General features: G+C 46.0%; 1 protein-coding gene across 2 annotated transcripts in view; it reads left to right on the plus strand.

Moving 5' to 3' along the window:
- Window positions 1-547: 547 nt before the first annotated feature.
- Window positions 548-23,933, plus strand: part of ARHGEF9 (Cdc42 guanine nucleotide exchange factor 9) — a 1,787,868-nt gene continuing 1,764,482 nt past the window's right edge. For both annotated transcript variants that reach the window (XM_069612543.1, XM_069612544.1), the window contains exon 1: window positions 548-1,199. The gene's annotated coding sequence lies outside the window, so the exon portion shown is untranslated. The remainder of the gene's footprint in view (window positions 1,200-23,933) is intronic.

Below are 23,933 nucleotides of genomic sequence, written 5' to 3' on the forward strand. Positions count from 1 at the left end.
TCCTGGGTTAGTGAGGAGTGAGGCACAGACATGCAGTGATTCTGCTGTCCTGGGTTAGTGAGGAGTGAGGCACAGGCATGCAGTGTTCCTGCTGCCCAGGGTTAGTGAGGAGTGAGGTGCACGCATGCAGTGATTCTGCTATCCTGGGTTAGTGAGGAGTGAGGCACAGACATGCAGTGATTCTGCTGTCCTGGGTTACTGAGGAGTGAGGCACAGGCATGCAGTGTTCCTGCTGCCCTGGGTTGGTGAGGAGTGAGGTGCACGCATGCAGTGATTCTGCTGTCCTGGGTTAGTGAGGAGTGAGGCGCACACTGCTAGTGTTCCTGCTGTCCTGGGTTAGTCCGGAGTGAGGCACAGACATGCAGTGATTCTGCTGTCCTGGGCTATTCAGGCACGCGCATCTAGCGCTGCTACCTTGCGGGCCGGGCTGGAGGGAGGAAGCAAGCAGCAGGTCTCATTACAGGCAGACTGTGGCGGCAATGAGAACGTCCTGCCTCTAGCCGAGCAGCGGAGGAACCACCTCGTGAACCGGTTTCCTGCCACCCCTCCGCTGCAGCAGCCGCAGGAGTGGCTCCGAGAGGCGCAGGAGCGGCGGCAGGGGAGTCAGCAGGAGGGGGACAGAAGCCCCGGCAGCGAGAGCCGCATCGCCCCGATCCCGGCAGCTGCTGAAGGCGGAGGCTACCTGGTCTCCCTCCCCGCCCTGCCTCAAACCAGCAGCAGCCCGTCCGGGATCAAAGCCGGGCGCTCAGTGGAGACGTGCACGGATGAATGGAGGGATAACCCTTGGCAACTTTTCACCTTTTTTGCCCCATTGTTTTTTCGTTTTTTCTTGTGAAGTGGGCGTCTGAAGTTTGTTTTTTGGCTTATTTTGTGTGATTTTGGCTACTCTTGGATTCGAGGGTCTTTGGTGTCCAGGCTGGGATTGCGGGATTTCTTGCGGTCTGCAATCGGGCTCCGAGTTTCATGCCGTCGGCGCTTGGAGCTGGCGACCACTTCTTCCTTCTCTTGGACCTGGGAGGACCCCTGGAGCCGCGAGCGCTGGAGGAATCCTTTGGCGGGCGACGGGAGGCAGGGCGCCGGGCGGAGGGGCCCCGCAGCCGCCCGTGGCCACTCCTGGGCCGTTAACACCCCCGGCACAGAAGGCAACCGCGGCCACACAATGGCCCGGACGGTAGAACGGCGGCACCCACGCTTGTAAGGTACACATCTGTTTTCCAACTTTTAATTATTAGATTCAAAATCAGCACCTCTCGCATCAGGAAACTGAAAACAGGCAGCTTGTATCTGGGCGCGGGACACGTCCCATCCCCTGACCCCTCCCAAACACACAAAATCTAATTTAGTAATGTGACTACTTTTTTGGGTTTTAAGAATATTTGGGGGAGGGAAGCAGGCAGCCATGTCCGGGATGGGCGAGGAGGTATTGCTCTCCCAGGACACTTACATTGTCTCATCGGTAGCTTTCTGGTTCTGTTTTATATAGTGAAATGTATGTTTGTTCGTGTATTTATATAGCGCTACGAACCCTCAGGTATCTAAGCGCTCCTTATTCCCCACAGTGTGTAGTGCTCATGTATTGACCTCGTCAGGATGAAAGCCTGAGTTGGCCCCTGCCAGGAGTCGAAGCTGCGTCAGCAGGCTCTGCATGGATGTCAAAGCAAGCGTTCTAGTCGCTGTACTATCTGACCGGTTGACAACTCTAGGACAAAGACATTGTTTTTGTATTTCTTTCAATGGTTGTTCTTTTTTTGCATTCGGAATAATGTTCCCTCTTAAATGTGCGTTAATGGCCCATGTGCTTGGTGGGTAAACATCCCCGGGTAAATAAGCACAGCTCCCTGACTCCGGATCCTGGACGCTTTCAGCGTTGCTGGGAAGCGGCTGCGAGTCTTAAGTACGCGGGGCGTTGCCGTGCCAGCTGCCCTGGGGTTCCCTCCTGCCAGGGGCTGCCACGGGCAGGTGTGGTGCCGGCATCGCTGCAGCCAAACCAACTGGTTTTTGATGTTAATCTCTGTGTCTATGGGTTATGCCTTTCCACGTGCACGGCGGCAGCGCTGGTGGGGTGAGAGGCAGCCGGCACGTGGCAGCACTCACGGAGCCCGAGGTGCTAATGGGCGAAATCTCAGAGCTCGCATTCTCGCACCTGCCAGTGTTTACTTTGCGGGGGCATCTTGCCAGAAGCCAAAAGGAGCGAGTCTCGCTGCTTGGTGGGTTGGGTGCAACGGGCAGCGCAATGCACGCACGGTAGACGACGTCACACGTGTAGGAAGTCAGATAAGGCCGGGATTACTTCTGAGGGTTGGTGAAGTATGCGCTATCATATGTCCTGGTGGCGGAGACGTCGAGTGGTCCCATGCCAGAATGCTCAGGGACATGGACGTCATTTAGGGGTCGCAGCTGCGACCCCTGAGATCTGGCTTGCTACCCCTGTGGTGGTCTCCCTTGCTACCCAAAAAAAGCAAAAAAGAAAATGTTTCTTTTTTTTTACATTGAGGCTCATGGGCTGTGGCCAGCAACATGTGGCCCTTTGTTTCTGGAGTGGCTGGTTTTCTGATGGCTAAAGACAGTAAGCTCAGTGGGTTGCACACTGGCTGCTGCAATGTGTGTGTGATCTGCAGGTTGCAGGTTCAACTCCCAGCAAGGTTGACTCAGCTTTTCATCCTGCAGAGGTTGTAAATGAGTGGGGTGATATTGTATGCAGATGTGTTCTATGTGAAGCGCTCAAGCGTAAGTGCTATATATCGTTTGGCCATGGATGTCTGCTTGCATTCACAGTAATTTGGAAATATGGGCCTATACACACTGATATTAATGATACATATGGTGATCCATTCTTGTATGAAATGTATATCACTTTAAAGTGATATCGTAACCATATTTTTCATAGTGTACTCAGAAACAATGCTATGTGATGCCACTTCCTGTTTTGTCGTGGGGTGAAAGGTCGTTTTCCATTGCTTCCCGTGATGTCACTTTGGGGTGGGGTCAAATGACATCACTTCCTGTGATGTCATCAGAGGTCAAGGCTCTTGTGATGTCACTGTCGCTACCCCTGGCATTTTGGTGAAATGACGTCCCTGGTCAGGGGCATGTAGTCTCGTGTTCATCAATTGGGAAAGCAAAACTTGAAGGCCCAGAATGCAAAAGAAAAAAAAACATGGCTGACTGATATGAGCAAAGTTGATATCTAGTCTGATGAAGCAAGGATCTGGGACGCCTTTATTATTATTATTATTATTATTATTATTATTATTATTATTAGTGTATTTATTGAGCACAGACCTAGCTTCGGGAAGAACCGGGGCACTTTGCAGTCATAGGGGGAAGAACGCAGTGAGGGGAGCAGAGAAAAAGGAAAGGGGGCCGGTAACCACAAGAGTGGGCGAGGGTGGGCAACTGGCAGCAGCAGTTGAGCCTTCAGTTTAAACCCTTCCAAACCCACGCCTGTGCTTCACCTGTCGCCTCCCAAGAAGATCAGATGTGTACTCTGACTTGCACATATGAATATTTAATGCCCCCTTTTCTGCTCCCTGAATGCCCGGAAGTGACGTCTGCAGTTCAGGAAGCACGTTGTTCTCATGGCTGAAGATGCGCGAGGACATAGGGGCAGTGTATCCCGGAGGCGGATCCCTGCTGATGGCGAGTTCGCATCAGTGCTATTTACTTATTTATTTGTATTTATAAAGCGCTCACACAGCCCAGGGGCATCGAGGCGCTGTCCCATGAAGATGTCTTAGTGCTAGTTGTCATTCTTTGCCGTATTCTCTTTTTTTCCCTCCGCCAGGTGAGGAGCACTTTGTACTGAGGGATTGACTTTTACAATGCACACAGCCATCAATGTTTCCAGCTGTGGGGGGCTGCCATCTCTGAAACCGTTCTGCTGATCACCTCAACCATTGCATCTGGGGAAGTGTGGGACTTGCACTACCTCACACTGATCTAGTCTTTTTTTTAAGGTGGGGAATAGTGGGCCACTGTCAAAGCTATATGCTGCGTAGTCCACATGTGTTCCACCTGATCACTGCCACCCACAACCTATTTTGGTCCAGGCGCCTTGCCACCCGAAGGTTAAGGTGCTACACAAATGTCATAAATACATAAAGTTGCCAAGATGCTCTGTGTCATGGGTGACACCCTGGGCAAGCCCTGGTTCTTCCTGTTGCCTAATGGAATTTGTAGGTCTATGCTTGCAATGGGAAAAACGAAACTAAAAGTCTCAGCATGCGATGGGGAAAAAAACAGCACTGGCTCCAGTTCTCGGGCATGACAAAGGGCAGCTTGGCAACTAATCACTGCCACGTTTTGCCCACCAACTCTGCTGGTATCATTCGAGGCCCCCCGTGGCCATCTTAATATCTGGCCTGTGAGCACGGGCCAATCAGGGAAGGCAAGAGGAAAGCCTGGGCTGGCCCTTAAATCGAAGCAAAGCTTTCTTTGGTTTAAGCCTTAACAGTGCAGGAAAAAGTCAAAATTTACTGTGGAACCCCCTGCACCCATTCACGCATGCGGGGTGTGTTGTTGGGGCGGCTTGTTAGCGGGACTGAGAGGCAGAGCTATGTGTCCAATGATGTGTGTGCCCTGAATATAGGATGCTGGCTGCTTTGCATAAAAACGAAGTGCATTTTGGGAACATAAGAATGACCACAAATGTATCACAAAAGTCTGTGCTACTAATTCAAATGTGCATTCCTTCTAAGCGTGCAATGCACACTTGGTATGGTGTGCATTTCCTCTGTCAGAATAGTCATCCTGACATTAAAAGTGTGAAAAGCATCAAAGATATATGCAGCTTTGAAGAGTTTCATTGTTTAAGTTTGGGCTGTTGAGCAAAGGATGACTTTCAGAAGTGGGGGGGTGGGGAAGTACTCTGTTCAACTGCACGAGATACAGAGTTAGGGAGACTCGTGGCTGTCAGGGGCCGAAAGCTTTCTGAACTTTGGAGGGTTTGGGCCGTGGCCTTGTGCCTAAAAGGAACAGCACTCTGGGAAGACAGTTTTTGCTGGAGCACCACCCCAATTCCTCCCCTGAACCTTAAAGTTGGGGCCCTTTTCGACCAGCAGCAGGATGCAAGGCGGTGTGTGTGCATGGAAGGAGATGCATGTCCCAGTACTTGAGCAGGCCACCTGCACCAAAATGCCGGACATCCCAATTACTCCCCTGAACCTTAAAGTTGGGGCCCTTTTCGACCAGCAGCAGGATGCAAGGCAGTGTGTGTGTGCATGGAAGGAGATGCATGTCCCAGTACTTGAGCAGGCCACCTGCACCAACATTCTGGACATCAACAAAGAGCATATTGTAGCTGCTGCCGACTCTCAAGCAAGCAGTGCTCCAAGCCAACTGGGGAGAAGAGTTGCCCTAGAACTACTTGTCTCGTATTTTCTGGACAGCCTCATACCTCTGCTGCCACTTCACGCTACGCTTTACCCCACTAATAATGACTGGCAGCCTTGAGGACAGGTCTGGCTGTACAACTAGGTACACTATGCCATCACACAGGCTCATGCAAAATAGGGGCCCCTGCCAATCACTGCAGAAGTTCTCACAAATAAAAAGAAATCAAGTCCACAAATTGGGCCCATCTTCTGCAGTGGTACTTTGGCATCTCTGCTTTTGGATGGAACCCAGGATTCTTCACATTACCTCTAATTGATCTCCTCCTTTCATCGTTGGCGCATTCTAGATTCAGAGCGGCAGTGGAAACTGTGCAGGACTTTGAGCAGGGAGAAGACTGGCAAAAAGAGGTTGGCAGTGCAGTAGGAGAGATGAGTACGTATGAGGCACTGTAGAGTTGTAAATGGAGTGAGAAAACCAAAATGGCACAGCTGAGGTTTTGTTCACTTACGAACCAGAAGAGATGGTGGTGCGAGAGGGTCAGCATTTTGAGCAGTTATAACCTGAAGATGGTTGACGAAGCCGAGAGGCCATCTCTATTGGGTGCTGCGCCATAGATAGGGCCATCACCTTTCACACATATCCTTTTACAACTGTTCCCTTGTTTGGCCAGAGTGGCCAGCCAGGTTCCTCGCCACCTACCACAGCAAGCAATGTTGCTTTGTCCAGCTCTGTGGTCACCTGGGGTCCTGGTTATACAGGCTCTGCCACTCATTACCACTCACATTTTTCTTTATTATAATACAGTCATGTCTGACTCTTTATAAAAAGTAAAATATAATTTCCTTGCACCCCTATCTAAATATACATTGCATAACCTCCATCCATGGATGCACCAATCGCATTTCTCTCATTGGTGTAGTTATGTTGCATTACCTCAGTTTGAAGTTCAAAACCACTAAACAACAGACACATTTACCAAATCTAAAATTGCATTATTTCATGCAAGGTCCCACATTCCTAATTAGAATCTTACTATAGTATCATTCCCCTGACTCCACGCGACCCAAGGCACTGCACAATCTCAGCCCCTAATTTTGTCAGATGGTAAATAAGAGACATGTTCTTTCCTTCTAAATATTCACACCATATGAAATCTGCAGTACAATGTCCATGGGAGGACAGCCGCGCGGCTAACAGGGCTCTCTATGCCTGCTCTTCGTCAATGCATTACCTTCACAGAAGAAATGTTTGATTGTCTCAACTTACCCCATGGGGTAAGGTCTGCAGGCATGATCTGTTCTACTACTTTTCACTCTTGGGTTAAGGGTATCCAGAGGGTCCATGAGATTAAACGCAATCCTTATGTACTTTATGCGCACAAAGGAGTTTGAGAATTCCTGTATGTATCGACCCAACTTTGGTGGGAGGTGCGATCCATTGATGTAGTCTCTGCTGGGAGCTCCGGCTGATATGTTAACCCAGAGTTGGAGGCTGTCCTGCTCATACTAGTGCTGCCTCATACGTTTTTAAATCTCTGTCTAGAAGTGGATGCAGAGTTAAGCTCCAGCTGTTTTTCCTACTTGATGCCATGCAAGTAACCATTTCAGCGGGGTGTGCAGTCATAACATCGAAAAATAAAATGTCGAATTACACAAAAATCGAAAAAATAATTTCGAAAAAAAAGTCGAATGATTTATTTTTTTATTTATATTTCTTTTTTGGGTCCCGCATGTAAAAAAAAAAAAGGGGAGGGGGTTAGGAGGGAACACCCCATTTCGAATAAAAAATGTAATAAAAAAGAAATTCGACGGGTTTTTTTTCAACATTTTTTTTCTCGATTTTTTGACTTTCGACATTTTGGTTTTCGATTTTATGACTATAAACCGACAATAATGCTCTTAGTCCAGGTATCAGGGATCCAGTGAGTGTCACTCATCTCCCAAAACAAGGACAATAGAACCCCTCCCCAACTTTCTGGATGCCCCCTTATAAGTGCTTTACACATCCCACCAGGTCCTGGAGATCTGGAGTCCTTGCTTTCCTTAATCAGAGCGAGAATATCACGCAGACCATGTTTGAGGTGCCAACATCCTTCTCTTTCTGAGGGAGCCCCATTGAAGCCAGCCTCCACTACCAGTGTGTTAAACTGATAAAACACTCACGCCTCGTTCGACGCACCCACCAATAGCTTAATGTCTTTGGATTTCTGATGGACGGCTCTCCAAAAGCTGCAAACATTTGTTATTCTCCATAATCTGGAAGGAATGCTTTCCATTGACTGAGCTTTTGATCTTTTTATAATTGCGCAGCTATTTATTAGAGACCTCTTTTGTAGCATTACAGAGTAATGCAGCAGCGGGTCAATCTTGATCAGAATTAGAGTGTCACCCGAGGGTCTTCCTCTTCTCTCTCATCTTCTCCCTGAGGATTCTATGAAAGGGTCGATTCTAGATCCTTTTATCCACCTTCTTACTATACAAGATCTTGCCACAATGGTCCTTATGCAGAGTACATATAATTTTCACGAGCCAAAACCAACGACAAGGTTGATAAATCACATTAATTGTATAGCCCGATAAAATCACCACAATGCATGGTAAAAAAACCTGTTGCCTTCTGCTAATTTATTATATTTCCATGTAATGCGGTACCCCCTCCCCATTAATGCCTATATCTCCCACCAGATCGCTCGTGAGTGGCAAGCTGGTCGAATAGCAAAAGAGTAGAAGGGGATAATGGTCACTCTCCTCTCTATGTCTGATTTCAGGGCTATCTATTAGATCGTAGAATCACCGTGCCTGTATAAAGCAGCAGTCTCTGGTGCAGGTGCCGGGATGGCTCCTGCTCATCTTCCATTCATGAGTTCGTCTCAGTTGCGCCGAAGGAATGCCTTTTTTATTCTATCCGTCTTTGAACCCGTAATCTGAATCAATAAGCATGTTATTATCTCGAACCGATTCAGATGGCGGTTTCTTACGTGGCATCAGCAGGTCCCCCGGCATGACAGGGTATTTTACAGAAGTCTCAGGGCTACTTCCTTCTTCTGTTATGCACACCGCATTGGATATAATTGGTCTTATCGCCAAGCGGTTCATGGTTACTTTCAAGTCGTCTGAATGAGTGTCAACTTCTTTGAATATCTTCTCACAGTGACTCACCAAAGATGTCAGCAAACAGTCAAAGGCCTACAGCTTAAGTGTTGGCGTCAGGACATCATGGCCGCTGTTGGTCTCCTCCAGGATAGAAAGGGGGTTGCAGCCAGATGTGATATTTTGATGTTGTCATGCCTTTCTTTAATGCAATCTTTTGCCTCCAATAATTTCACTAACTGTTGGGCATTCTACAATAAATCCCTACTATTAATGATGCCAGTTAGATCAGCAGCAGGCTCAGTGATAGTAGAATTATGTAATGGCGTGGCCGGGGAGCCCGATGGGTATTATAGCTCCTCTCTTCCCGCCTCCACACTCATAGCTCCTAGGCTGCTTGCCAAAGGGAACTTTAATGCAGGCTCTTCCCTCTCGACCAATTGCAATTGGGTATTTATAACGCACTTAATACCCAGAGGTTTCTAAGCGTGGACCCGGGGACTGAACCTGTGTTGCTCCGAGATGTTTTGTTTCCAAGGCGAGCATGTTACCCCTGAGCTAACCTCCCGAGGCAACCTCCCACTTTCAGACGAAGCTGTTGGCAGAGTGTGTTTCAGCATGCTTTTACCACAATTAGTTTCTACTTCAGACACTTCAATAAGAGATTCCGTGATTTTCGTTCCAAGGCAGGCCATGGAAGATGTAATCTGGTCTGCGAGCGATCCCTTTTTGTTACTAGAAGAAGTGCCAGGAAAGGAATCAGTGATCTTATTTATTTCCTCCTTCTGCGCAGGCTTGTTTTGACTGAGTTGGCCTCTCGTGATAACAGGTGGTTTAGCTCTTCCTAAATCGAAAGAATGATGAAGTGACACGTTAGATATGTCAATCAGTAGTAGTTCCTCACTTACCGATTGAGTCTCTCCCCCTGTCTTACTCGCTGCCTCGCAACTCTCTGTGGTTTCTTTGGTGGTAGATCTCTCTCACTAGGCCATTGCGTCTCAGCCCGCTCTATCCCGGGCTCCCGGGAGACAGCGTGACGGCGATGCGATTTGCACGCGCGTCGCTGTTGCGCTGCTCCAATACTGGGTAGGCTTTTTTCGAGGTGCCTCACAGCTCAAAGGCCACACACACCCTGCAGTCATTGCAGCACCTTCTGGGAATTGTAGTCCCCACAGCTTCAAATACAACACGGCAGTTCTCGAATATATCGAAGTAGAAGGCGCAGGTCGAGACCCCCTGGATCAAGGATCTAGTTGGTCATTTTGTTTGAGTAGATCTCTCCACTAACACTTGATGGACTTTCCAAGGTTGACGATGAACTCCACTAACGACACTGCACCGACATAGCACTTAAATTTAAGACACTAATTTCGAAACATACCCTTCCTCCTTTGTGGTAGTCCCACAGCACTGCCACCGAGGTGTGGGGGTAGATAGTCCTGCTAATTTCTTCTGTCATATACATATTTTCATCACACTTTACCAAAGTGCAGGAAACGTTCATGGCGCATGCGCTGCCTTGCCTGTGACACCTGGCAAAGGAGGTGGGAGGACCTGATCACTGGAGCCAAGGAAGATGTTGCAGAGACAATACAAGAGTCTGCCTTTGTTATTCCTTTATAAATAGTATGATGTTTTAGAGGGCTGATCACTCAGGGCCGCACGCTTATCAAAGGTGTTCGAGACACCAATAGAAATACAATAACTTTGCTATACTGTTCGTTCTATGCAGTACCACCTGCTACTCTTACATTTTCTCTAGAGTATCCCTGGCAGGGGTCTGCAACATTCGGCTATCTAGATGCTTTGGATTCCAACTCCCATCAGCCCTTGCAAGCATAGTGAACCGTGATGGATCATGGTAGTCGTAGTATGAAGCACCCGGAAAAGCCACAGTATGCAGGCTGACCCTTGCAGGATTGTAAGAGTTGCCATCAGAATCTATTTACCAATTCTTTAAAACTTTTAACTCAAAACAATCAAAACTGAAACAAAGAAAGGTATAAAGCTGAATGGAGTCGTGGCAAGATGCACCCCTCAAAACATGAAGTCTTTGGGGTGCTATCGCTTCTTCGATAATTTGGGTGACTGAAGCAGTTTGAATGTGGCTTGCTGGCTGGTGTCACCCAAGTATTGGAAGTTAAGCAATCACTTCATTGGTGCGGTACAATGTACTCATAAATAGTGTTCAAAGTAAACGTTTCCATCCGATAAACAAATTGGAAAATTAAATTAAATTTAAAAAACAATATTGTTGGGATATAGATGATAATGCATTGAAAGTTGTGCCCCTGTCCCGGCTATTTATAATGCAGCATAATCACTCTTCCTATCTGGCATCAGGTGCACTCACGGTTACTCCAGGTTAGAGCACGATGTTGATCCCAAGTGTGTCTGTCCTGAGAGTCAAGTATTACATGCAGAACGTTTCAGGGAATTATAAGCTATGCCCAATGTCTTTGTGAATGTCAATTTCAGTTGTTAATTTACCACCAGCTGCCAAATTCTTTGGGCCTGATAGTATGTACACTCATTCTGGAAGCTGATGTGATATCTCAGTGAGTTAAAGGCTCACTGCTGAGATTCTTGTATGACCTACATGTCACAGGTTTGATTCCTGGAAAGGCCATTTCACCCTTTCGTCCTTGGGAGGAAGTCAAATGAATACCTTCTGAGGTAGTAACATGAATACCAACTTCGGATGAATAATACTTGTATATACAATGTTTTATGTACAGTGCTTTGGTGACAGCGCTATATGTATAGCAACTTGTTAATAAAAAGTGGGCTATTGCAAGGGAGAATGCCTTTTTGAAAACATAATCTGATAGACCACTGCCATGTCTAAGTGGCCCGTTGGGGGTCTAAGCTTCCTTCCGTTTCCCTTGCGCTGTTTTGAAATGTTGAGTGGCAACATGCTATGTGTAGGCATAGCTCAGTGTTGATTCAAAGTCATGGGAGTGTGTGTTTGTGTGAGCAGATAGTCTAATTGGGCGGAGCATGAGTCGTGCTATTTGTATGTTATTGGTGACAACCAGAGTTATGCCAAAATCACAACTCAGAGGACCAAGCCTGACTGTGGCAATCCCACTACCGGATGCTTTGTCAATTTTAAAGCGACCATTTGCATGTTTATGCTATCCACCCTTGATCATTAGCGCTCTTCCCCCTTTGCCTGTTTACGGTATTCACCCTTGCTCATTTACACTATGCACCCTTTCATGTTTACACAATCTACCTTTGCGTGTTTATGCTATCCAACCCAAGCATTAATGGTAGCCACCCTTTCATGTTCACACTATCCACATTTGCGTATTTATGATATCCACCCTTGATCATTAACACTATCCCGCTTTCATCTTTACATTATACACCTATGTGTGTTTATGCTATCCACCCTTGATCATTAATACTACCGACCCTTTCATGTTTATACTATCCACCTTTGTGTGTTAATGCTATCCACCCTTTATCATTAATATTATCCACTATCCACCGTTTCATGTTTACACTATCCTCCTTTGCATGTTTATGCTCTCCACGCTTGATCATTAACGCTATCCCCTCTGCCTGTTTACAGTGTCCACCCTTGCTCATTTACAATATCCACCCTTTCATGTTTATACAATCCACCTTTGCATGTTTATGCTATCCACCCTTGATCGTTAACGTTATCCCCATTTGCCTGTTTACGGTAACACCCTTGCTTGTTTACACTATACACTCTTTCATGTTTACGCAATCCACCTTTGCATTTTAATGCTATCCAACATTGATCATTAACGCTATCTCCCTTTGCCTGTTTACAGTATCCACTCGTGCTCATTTACACTATCCACCCTTTCATGTTTCCACGATCCACCACTTATGCTATCCACCATTGATGGTTAACGTCATCCCATGGGGTGGTGTAGAATGTTGCATGGGCCAATGGTCATCCTGCGACCCTGCAACAAAGTAATTAATTTTTTTTGGGGAAGTCCCAGGTGAAGCCACCTGACATGGTGAACCAGTGGCATGATTAACATGGGTGATTTCTATGGGTATTATCACCCAAGTCACCCAATGGGGATGTCCCTTGTCTTTTTGGGGATGGATTGGTATTTGTAACGTCACCAAGGAATACAACCGGGCGACACAGGCTCAGACACTGAGATTGCCAGAGATTTAGTTGTTTCCTATATTATCCCTGTCTTTTGGAGAATAAAGATGGTTTATTTGCCCCATCGCTGAGTTCTCTACTGTTGCCAGGGGGAGGGTGTGGATGGGCTCCAGATACTCTGCTAACTTGTGGTATTGTTGAAGCGTACACTCCCCGTCCTCTATTATACTAATACACAACAATACTCATTTACACTATCAAACCTTTCATGGTTACATGATTCACTTTTGTGTTTTTATGCTATCCACCCACGATCATTAATGCTATCCACACTTTCATGTTTATACTATCCACCTTTGCGTCTTTATGCTCTCCACCCTTGATCATTTGCGCTATCCCCTTTGTCTGTTTACTGTATCCACCAGTTCTCATTTACACTATTCACCCTTTCATGTTTATACAATCCACCTTTGCATGTTTATGCTATCTACCCTTGATCATTAACGCTATCCCCTTTGCCTGTTTATGGTATCCACCCTTGCTCATTTACAATATCCACCTTTTCATGTTTGCACAATCTACCTTTGTGTGTTTATGCTATCCACCCTTGATCATTAACACTATCCCCCTTTACCTGTTCACGATATCCATCTTGCTCATTTACACTAGCCACCCTTTCATGCTTACACTATCTCCCTATGCTTGTTTATGCTTTCTACCCTTTATCATCAATGCTATCCCCCTTTGCCTGTTTACGGTTGTGCTATAGCACCTTGAAGGGTCTCTTGTGCTAGATGGAATTACCAATAAATATCTCAGACCAAATAACCGGACACAATCAAAAGAATATGGGATAATACTACTTTATTCTCAATTTAATAAAGCAGGGGACACTGACAAACATCGAACTGACATTTGCACACAAGCACACAAATTTGATTACACAGAGGTCTTATACCCCAATATGCATCGTTTATAACATCATCCTATGTGTCAAACTGTAAAACCTACTGGCGGGAGGGATTGGTTAAGGGAACATGTCTACGCATAGAAAGTATACGGGTTAGTACTTCATTAGCGGTCTCTTATCTGTAAGACACACCTCAAATTACCTCTAAATATGTATAATACTGATTATAGTCGACAAAATGTCAGTGGACTGGTTTAGGCAACATTGTATAGCAGGTTGCCCTATAGACCCACTGATTGGTTGGCATCCCACCCAACCCTGGACTTTCGGCTCGCTAGCAGCACGTAAGGAAATTGAAAACCCAGGTGCTTGGGTAGATTACTCCCCATTTCCCCAATTAGTCCATCATCTCTCATCAGTTTGACCATAAGGCAACATTTCCCATCTGTAGTTGACCTTGCCATTGCTGTCTGTTCTAGGACATTTGAGGGAGTATGAGCACATCATTTATCTTTAACTGCAGCTTAAAGAATAGCCCTTGTTTTTGTCTTCTGCATCACGTGTGAGGAGACCACAAATGTATCCATTTCGACCTCCTATTTACTGCTATTTGATTCACTTTAGCTGGGTGTTATTGCTGCTTTGACCTCTAGACTTGCTCACTCCATTTTGTATGAGCCTTATTCACTGTTAATTGTCCAATACTTGGCTCTTGCACATGCTTTCCTCTTCGTTCGAAATGTGTCTCACGTTCATGATGTTATCTGTCTGCCTCCCTTTGTGCTTTGCACTTATTTCTTGAATTAGCATCACTGACCCTATGCCAAAATAGACTCCTCTTCATTTGTGCACAAAGCTGTTTACCAGCATCTCCTGTCTCTTCAGCCTGATCTGTTTCTGAGGTAGTTAGAATGGATCTTCACACGAGCCGGCATCCATTTTACAATCATGGCCGTCCTCGCCATGTTATATATTCCTCTATAGCAAGGTTCTGTACGTCACTACCATGCGTTACTGCGTATTTACAGTTATTGATCCACAAGTTACTTCATTTTCTTTTTACATACCTGATTACTTTATCATTTTGTACATGTTTATCTTACAGCTCATTGTCATTCTTATTTAGTACCCGGTGAGGGTCAACCAGAATGTAACAAACATTCTGATTGGCCATCGCCTGGTCCATACCTCGCATAGAATCCCTCAAAGCTTTTGCTTCATTCACATCCCCGGCAGGCGAGTGTGGCAGTCCCTCCACCAATGATGAGGCTCGGTACAGGGTAATCCCACTCCAAGCCTCTGCAGGGCTGGAGGCTGCCTTCCTCCCCCGTTGGGGATTCAGGTGAGTGTTTTGGCCACCCCCAGACCTCCAACAATCCTCTGCCTGCCCTCCCCACCCCCCTTACCTTGTTTTTTCGAGATCGGGCGCATTGGGGACTCTGTCCACTACCGATGGCCGCCATGGAAAGGGAAAACGGACTCTGTTTTCCTTTCCCCGGCAGCCATTTTTTTTTGTCATTTTTTTTCTGTTCGGAAGCGTTGCGCATTTCGGAAAAGAAAAAGATTGCTATTAGTACCCCGCAATACTAATGGGTGTATATACCATGCAATATGTGTGAATGAGTTCATGATGCTTGATTGGTGAGCGTGCTTGTGCATGTGAATGGTGAATGAGTGCATGTGTAAATGAGCAAGTGGTGTGTGACTATGTGTGCTTGTATTCAATACCAGTAATCTGTATTACTCCTTGACCCACTCTTCCTCGTCCCAGTACTTGCCTACGAAGCACGTTGCCTCATACATAAGTACTGGGATGAGGATGAGGGATGTTGAGGTAAGACGGGTAGAGGAGTGGGGTTGGAGGAGGAGAGTGGGAGGGAATGAGGGAACGTGTGGGAAGGGTGGTGGAGTTGAGGGGTGTGCTAACACATAAAGGTCATCAATGATAAAGCAGGCATAGTATTTATTAGTGGCTAGACTAGCATTATGGTACAGCCAGTCTAGTCATTTCTTACTGTGGCATGACATTTTTACTAGGCATCTATAATAAAGTAAGCATGATAAGTATTATTACCTGTCTAGCTTGGCATTTGGGTGCATCCAGTATAACCTTTTCTTACTGTGTCATGGCATATTTTTTGGGCATATATAAAGAAGCATCATAACTATTATTACATGGCTAGATTTACATTTTGGTTCAGCTAGTCTAGCAATTGCTTACTGTGGCTTGACATTTTGGACTGGGCATCTCTGATAAAGCAATCATGATAAGTGTAATTACCTAGCTACACTGCCATTTGGGTGTAGCCAGTGTAGCCCGACTTTACTGTGGCATGGTATATTTTTCTGGGCATCTATGATAATGTAGGCATGATAAATGTTAAAACGTGGTTAGATTGGCATTTTGGTGCAACCCATCTAGGTATGTCCTACTGCAGAATGGCATTTTTTACTGTGCATCATCAAGGCTACAGCAAACATGAAAAGTGTTATTATGTGTCTAGCCTATGTTGAGCAGCCAGTTTTTACATGTTTTCTTTAAGTGGCATTGCATTTTCAATAGTAAAGCGGTAAGGTAGCTCAGCATGTTGAACACTCGCCTCAGTGACTTATGTCTGATCTGCAGTTTGCCTGTGCAAATCCCGGCAAGGCCAACTCAATATTGAATTATTCTGAGGTTGTTAAATGAGTACCAACTTCGGTTGGAAAGATAATTGTATTTAAATATGTGCTATGTATAGTGCTTTGCGAAAGCGCTATATGGATAACAAATCATTATCATGAATCAAAGCATTAATACTACTGTGCATTTTTGGTGACTTGTATCTATGACTTGGATTTTTGAATACTGTAATATCGCAGCAACTGGCAACTTAGGAGCTCTACTTATCATATAACAACAGTAATGTACATGCAGTTATAACAGGCATACTAAAGAAGTAACTTGCCAGACAATGCTGAAGTGGCATATCTAAGGCAGTGCCTAGGCCTATGTTGATTCTATTGGGTCTAACCCTATGATATTTATTTATTTATTTATTTGTATCTATAAAGCACAGAACAGCCCTCAGGCTTCATGGCACTGTTACAGAAAGCTTACTTAGTTACATAAGTGTTTGCAAAAACATAGATACATGTTGCTAGCCCCATGTTGCAGGGCGGCTAACTTAGTTGCGTAAGTGCTTGCAAAGACATACAGATTGCCTAACCCCATGTTGCAGGGCGACAGCAGCCCCATTTATGGCATATGAAGGCAGCACCCTTGATAAAATGTGGTTGGTATCTAAAATATTATTGTCTGCTTTAGTGCTTTGTCTGTATTATAAAAACTGTACATTTAAGTGCTTTTTTTATGCCCACAAGCCACTTCTGGTAATGGCACCAGGGTTAAAGAGGAACTGATGCCATGCAGGTCAAAGGTCATATGACATCACTTCCTGGGATGGTATCAGGTGCGTGATGTCACTCCCGCTACCCCAGGCATTTTGGTGAATCAACGTCCCAGTGTACAAACTCTCCCCTGCGGTGCTAAACTGGTCAGATATTAACTTCCCTGGCAGGCTGTATTCTGTATCGATTGGTAATTGATTAGACATTCCACTGATGGGATCTCGCACCACTTTCTGTCCATCTGCCATGAAGGGTCCTCCTTTCCCACAGGCCACCTTATACAACACTCCCTTCGCCTTGTTTTCTACGCTGTGATATCCCTGGTTTAAGCATATACTGCAGACTTGCAGAAATATTTGCTTCTGCCTCCATTTGTTCGACCTTTGGGGGGTTTGGGCCTTGTGTCTACACGGAACGGCACTCCGGCAAGACATTTTTTGCCAGAGTGGATCTCCGCCTTGCTCCGGACCAATTCCTCCCCTGCCTGTGATGGCTGTACATCCTTGAGACATATCCTTCTTTGGCTGACAAAGTTACATGGCACGTGACCCTGGCTCTACGTGGGGCGCTAGATGCTAAAATCTGATCACTTTTTCGTAAATACAGAAATTGCAGCAATTCTCCCATCCCTGCGTGTTACAGAAGTATTTAATCAGTTCCATGCTATAGACTGAAGGATATTTGCATTGTATGAGGAAAGACAACACGTGTTTCAAGCCACTGAGGCACTTTGTCAGGGCCTAAAGTTAATTTGGATCTTTATCAGCAGCACTCCCTGCGTTTATGCTCTGCTATAATTGATGTTGTTACCCCCATGTAATTGTGCTCAATGTATTGACCTTTGAGGAATGAAGGGCCTAGCTGACCCTGCCAGGAATCCACCCGTGACTGCAGGTTGCCCACAGGAACCTCCAGCATTTAACTTATTCTATTTTGAGCTTTTGCTTAAAATATCTGAAACCAAAGAGTGGACACAAAAATGGTCATATCCATGAAATCTGGCAGATGCAATGTCCCAATAAAGGGGCGTGGCTGTTGACAGGGTTGTGCCGCTCTGAGCTTATTCCTCCAGTACATGGGTCAGTGAATGACCTCATGGTGAAGAGTTCAAATCCCTTCTTAGCTGTTCAGCCCTTTATCCTCCAGATATCCATAAAACAAATACCACTGGGCAAAAATAAATATCAGTATTTTTGTTTATAGCGCCAAGATACACCTTGGACATTAATGTGAGCTCTACAAATACACCTGTTATGTAGGGAAATACCGTGTGCAAATGAAAACATGTAACATTTCTTTTCTAATGCACATTACAGTGTATCATGTGTCAACCGGTTGCATGAATCATAATCTTAACATGGTTTTGTTCAAAACATATTGAGTATTGGGTATCTGGTAAGGTAGCACAGTGAGTCAAGGTTGGGCCTCTGTCTTCTGTGTGCAACATGGTTTATAGTGATAGCATCGAATGCAAATGCATCGAAAAAACTGCATAAAAAAAATCATTTTTTTCCATTTTTTTAAAATGGGGGTCCCCCCGAACCCCTGTTTTTTACCCCTTAAAACCCATTATAATAAAAATAAAAACTTTACCTTTAAAAAAATGCATTTTTTTCGATGCTTTTGCATTCGATGCTTTGTATTGAGGGAACCACTGGATACCATGCAACATGCATGCTTAGGATTGGATCCTAGATAGGGCTGCTTCACCCCTTCATCCTTCCAAAGCTGATAAGTTTGGGTAGCAGTGAGTTGGATAATTAGAATACCTGCTCCCAAGCGCAGTGATACAATCCGCTCGAGGTGCGCGCTGTAATTAATATTATTATTTATGGATGTCCCTGATGATGCAACTTGCAGAGGGCCTCCTCTGGTTTGTATTTTCAAACCACCCAGGTCAACATTGTTTCTTGAGTAAACGAGTCATTTCAGCCACTGCTTGCCTAATGTATTTCATCCACTGCTTGCCTAATGTATTTCAGCCACTGCTTGCCTAATGTAGTTCAGCCACTGCTTGGCTAATGTATTTCAGCCACTGCTTGCCTAATGTAGTTCAGCCACTGCTTGCCTAATGTAGTTCAGCCACTGCGTGCCTAATGTATTTCAGCCACTGCTTGCCTAATGTAGTTCAGCCACTGCTTGCCTAAAGTAGTTCAGCCACTGCTTGCCTAATGTATTTCAGCCACTGCTTGCCTAATATATTTCAGCCACTGCCTGTGTTCTATGTTACCCCTTGACCCGTACCATGCGCAAGTGAAAAGTGGAACAAGAAAGGAAAAAAGTGATCTTCTTACAGCGTAACCCTTTGTTATTTTAAGAGGAACACGAAGTCTCCTGGCCTCCCCACCGTGTCCTCTGATGTTTTTCTTTGCGTGTGTGTGTGTGTGTTTGTGCACTTCTACCCAGGATGGACTGCATACCAACAGCTGCAGCAGCTGGCACAAACAGCTCCGGGATGCCTTCGCGTTGCCCTTTTCTCTCTGCTGCCCCTGTCCGTTCTCCTGAACATGGCTGTATTCCTTCTTGCCGTTCTCCACTCTGTCTTCCCTCCCCACGCCACATCCGGTTCCTTGTCCTTCCCTCAGGCCCCGCCCCTTTCACCTAACAACACGGACAGGGCGACCATTTGACAGTGGCTAGTGTGACTAGTGTGCAGAGGGGTGCTGACGCAGGGGGGATTACACACATGATATAATCTGGATATAAACCCCTGCATATAAACTGTGAGTATTCAGCGGGGACCGTACGTGTGTTCAAATAAAGTAGCCGTTGCCCCACTTCCTGTTGCAGGTTCCCCAACGCAGCCCTTTGCCAAGCGGCCTCCCTGGCACAATCTGTGGATACATGTGGTTGTTTCCTGAAAGGTTGGGGGCTTTGAAGCCACCGCGTGATCGCAGAGACCTGGAAAGTTAACGCTCTGCATCCAGATGTGAAGATTTAGCCTCCCTGTAGTTGCAGCTGGTATTTATTCTGCCTTGAACACCATCACTTTCCACAAACCTCTCAATTTCTTCAATGAGTCTGTCGGGTCGGGTCCTGGCCAGTTGAGATCTCTTCAGTCGACCTACTTCTCCAGGTCCGGGTGGTCTCCCTTCCCGTACCTCCCTGGCATCATTCTCCGGCTCTTCTCCATCACCTTGGTATGAGACATCGGAATCATAATGTTCCACCTCGCTGTCACTTGGAGACCTCCTTTCTTAAGTGCGAGGAGTTCCGAGTCACCTGGCGACGATCAGTTTCTGCTGTTAGCAATGATCCTTCCTTCTGAATGACCACCGTGGAGTCAGCATGAAATGCGGTGATACGCTTGTGCGTCTTGGGTTGACGAACTATCACCACATCGCCCACCAACAGGCTTGGCTCCCTCGCTTGGTGTTTGGTATCCGCATAGGCCTTCATCTTCTCTTTCGCCGGTCTGTCTCCATCCCTCATATCCCGGACATCGAGACTGGGGTTAAGACGGCTTTATTCCTTCATGCCGCTGTCCACTCTGGCTTCCCTCCCCACGTCACATCCTGTTCCTTCCCCTTTCCTCGGGCGCCGCCCCTTTCACATAACAACGAGGACAGCTCACTACAATCAAGCACAACACTACAGGGGTTCTAAATCAAAAAATACTCTCGGTATGGGGGAAGGGCGGGGACGGTGGGCAAAATTCTAGGACAGACCCAGCAAAACTAGGATGTCTGGTCATCTTACCCTGAAAGGGCCACAATATGTCACCCTCCGGACAAGCCTCAGCGCTGTTAGACTAATACGCTGGTGAGTCGCACAGTATAAAAAAACTCTTAACGTAGTACACATTTACTTTACTTGTACTCATGTTAAAAATACATATAGTGACAAGACCAGGGTATACAAGGTATTCTGACTCACACGGATTGCTGGAAGCAGAAACTCGTTGAGATGGATGAAACACAGGCAAGTCTTTTATTTTGCTAAGCGGTAGAAAGCACCCAGATGCCTCCAGGTTAGGCGCACTATACAAATGGCAACATAAATAAATAAATAAAGCCACTTGGGGGGTGCCTTCAGATGGAGAGAGGTTCCAAATGTGGTCGCAATTCACAAGTGTCCACATGTGAGACGTGGGTAACTTCATCCAGCTCTGGATATTGTTTGACATCTTTGACTTGTAGTGCAGGGATTTAACTACACAAATAAAAAGTACAAGTACTAGAATGCGATGAAAAAAACACAACAGCTTGAAACACTCACATGTGACATGGGACAATGTGAAATCTCTGTGAGAATCTTCTGATACACTCTGGAAACCATATTAACGCCCATCAGATTTTCCCAGTACTTCAGGATAGAACTGGGCGGGTAGTTACATGTCTAAAGTGTTGGTCTATGACACAGGAGCAGCCTGAACTTCGATGGAGTCGAAGGAGCCTTTCATACTTCTGTAGGGGATAACTCTAGTACCATTTATAATTGCGTAATAATTACAGTGCTTAGAAGCTGGAGGAGTCTGGCATGAATTGCTACATAAGACAATTTGGGCACCATTATGTGTTCGGCGGTAAGCCACCAGTGCTACCGGCCACCGAACTCGTAACACAGTTCTGCCGCCTGATATCCTGGTGCCACCAGGACTTTGCAAGTCCCGGCGGCCCGGGATGTCATGCGGTGGAAAGTGTAAGTCCCCATTCCCATGGAAGTCCCAAAGGTGTCCACGGGAACGGGGGAACAGAAGCACTGGCACCATTGCTAACGGTGCCGGTGCTTCCATGGACACCATGCCTTTAGGTGCCGGTACCCCCGGCAGGTCAGACGTCCCGGGAGCAACGGCCCGTGCAGGCATGCTTGTAGTCTGGCGGTCCTGAAAGGGTGCTGGTACGCTGCTACCGGCACACTTATTTCCAGACTGACAGGCTTGTAATGAGGCCCATTGTTTTTATCGAAGTGAAATACTTTGTGGCACATCATTACGACAAAATAACTCAGTGTGTGTTTTAATTTCTTTTTTTAACCCCTTAAGTGCCAGGCTATTATGTAAATCTATGCAAAAAGGACGAGCAATCTCGTCCTTGGCACTTCATCTCCCTGTTTTCAACCCCTCACTCCTGCCCCCACTGTTCCCTTTCCCCCACATCCCCTAGCCATTAATACATATGCATATATACATATATACATCCACGCAAAGTTATTTTTTCAAAGTAAATGATCACAAAGTAATTTACTTCAATAAAACAACGGTTCACTGTAAGACAAAATATTATTATAACTAAGAACCTGCTCTTCAAGGGACCTCCAACTCCCCACCCTTCTCCCGATAGTGCCTCTTCCGTCTTTTCCGGCTCTCCCTGCGTTTGGTTCGCTCTCTATTCTGTCGTCTTTCTTTTTTGTACAGTGCCCCATTGCTTGCTTTCAAGGTTTGCACTTTAGATATGTTACCTCTCACCTGCCTGCTAGCTAACATTGCTTGCTCACCCCTAACCCACCTGTGCCCATCACTTCCTCTGCCTGCACTCTAGCACTTCCACCCATCATGGTCGCATTCCGAGCTAAGCTGGCACCGCCTATCTGCACTTAAAATGTCCAATGTTGGTTGTCCTTAATCCATGCATGTCCACCGATGTACTGTCCCCGGTGACTGTTCCATTTACTCACATCCACAACCTGGTCAGGACGTCCCTCAAAATCACACCATTGTAAGAAGCTCACTGCTTCCTGTCAAATCTGATTTCTTATCTATTGTCCGTTCTTTTGTAATCAAAAGAGCATTGTTCGTCCTGTATATCAATAAACAAACCCCATGCAAGCACGTGCAAATTCATGGGCCATGAGTGCTAATCCTATGGCCTAATAGCAGTGCATGTGCAAGAAGTGGGAAGGCTGCGCTCATGGAATTCAGCATCAGGTGGGAGCCCCCAGCGGGCAGTACCAGACTTTGCTTCATGTTCAGTGAAAGTTGCGGGGGGGGGTGGGACGAGCCACAGACAAAAAAGTCCTGCTACTTTCCCCCCATATGCAGTGAGCACCATTCCAAAAGGTATCATTCACACTCATCCCCCCAATAAAATGTGTTGGTAACTTGTGTGGCAGATGGCATTTTAACACTTATTTATTTTATTTATTTATTTTTTGCATTTTTAAAGTGCGCATACAGTCCGCGGGCATCGAGGCGCGGTTACAGGAATTGTTTTTTTTGTAGTTGCATTGCATAATTGTTCTTGTCTTAGTTGCGTATTTATAACACGCTTAAACACCCAGAGGTTTCTAAGCACGGACCCGGGGATCGATCCTGTTTTGCTTCGTGTCGTCTTGCTTCCACGGCGAGCACATTGCCGCTGAGCTATCCTCCCTTACCCATAACAAAAAAAGTAAAACTCTGCTGGACCATTACAGATGCAGGAAACTCATCTATTAGAGCTCCATGGGGCAAAATACATGCAGGCCTCCTCATTTGCATATGGATTGGATCAATAGAAGTGATTTCACAGACAAGGACATTGCAAGTAGTCTTTGATACTTGGAGGCACCATGCTAATGACTTTACCATAAATTGCCATAAGTAAGCCAAGTGTCAAATAACTTTGTGGTGAAAAATTCCTAAATTGCACAATTCTTATATATGTAGCAACTCTATAGTCATTAGGTTTTTTATGATAGCATGATATGTTAACATAAGCTATGAACTGAATCACTTATGGAGCTGCAGATAAGACACATTGGGCCTCATTATAAGGGTGGCGGTGATGATATGAACGGTGCCGGTAAGGCACCGGCACCGTTCATACCTTCCCGCTGCATTACATGACAGCGGGCTGTGTGGCACCCGCGAGCAGAACCATTATCAACGGTGCCGGTGCAACCATGCTCACCACCCCATTCTGCCCCATAGGGCAGAATGGCGATCGGGAGCCCGGCATTACCGCCACCCATGAATGGGCAATTATCAGCCCATTCATCTCGTAATGGGTCGGTTATTGGCCAATCGCAGGTGGCGGGGCCGGTAGCGAGCATGGCGGTAGCCGTGCCTGTGATACAGGCATGGCTACGCCATGCTCGTAATGAGGCCCATTGTGATTAAAGGATTTTCCCAGGATCATATACTTTGGTTAAATGGTGAAACGGGTTTTATGGACAGGTTTGGTTGATA

The sequence above is a fragment of the Ambystoma mexicanum genome, chromosome 5p (assembly GCF_040938575.1).
Source record: "Ambystoma mexicanum isolate Mex_15411 chromosome 5p, UKY_AmexF1_1, whole genome shotgun sequence".
NCBI classification, from domain to species: domain Eukaryota; kingdom Metazoa; phylum Chordata; class Amphibia; order Caudata; family Ambystomatidae; genus Ambystoma; species Ambystoma mexicanum.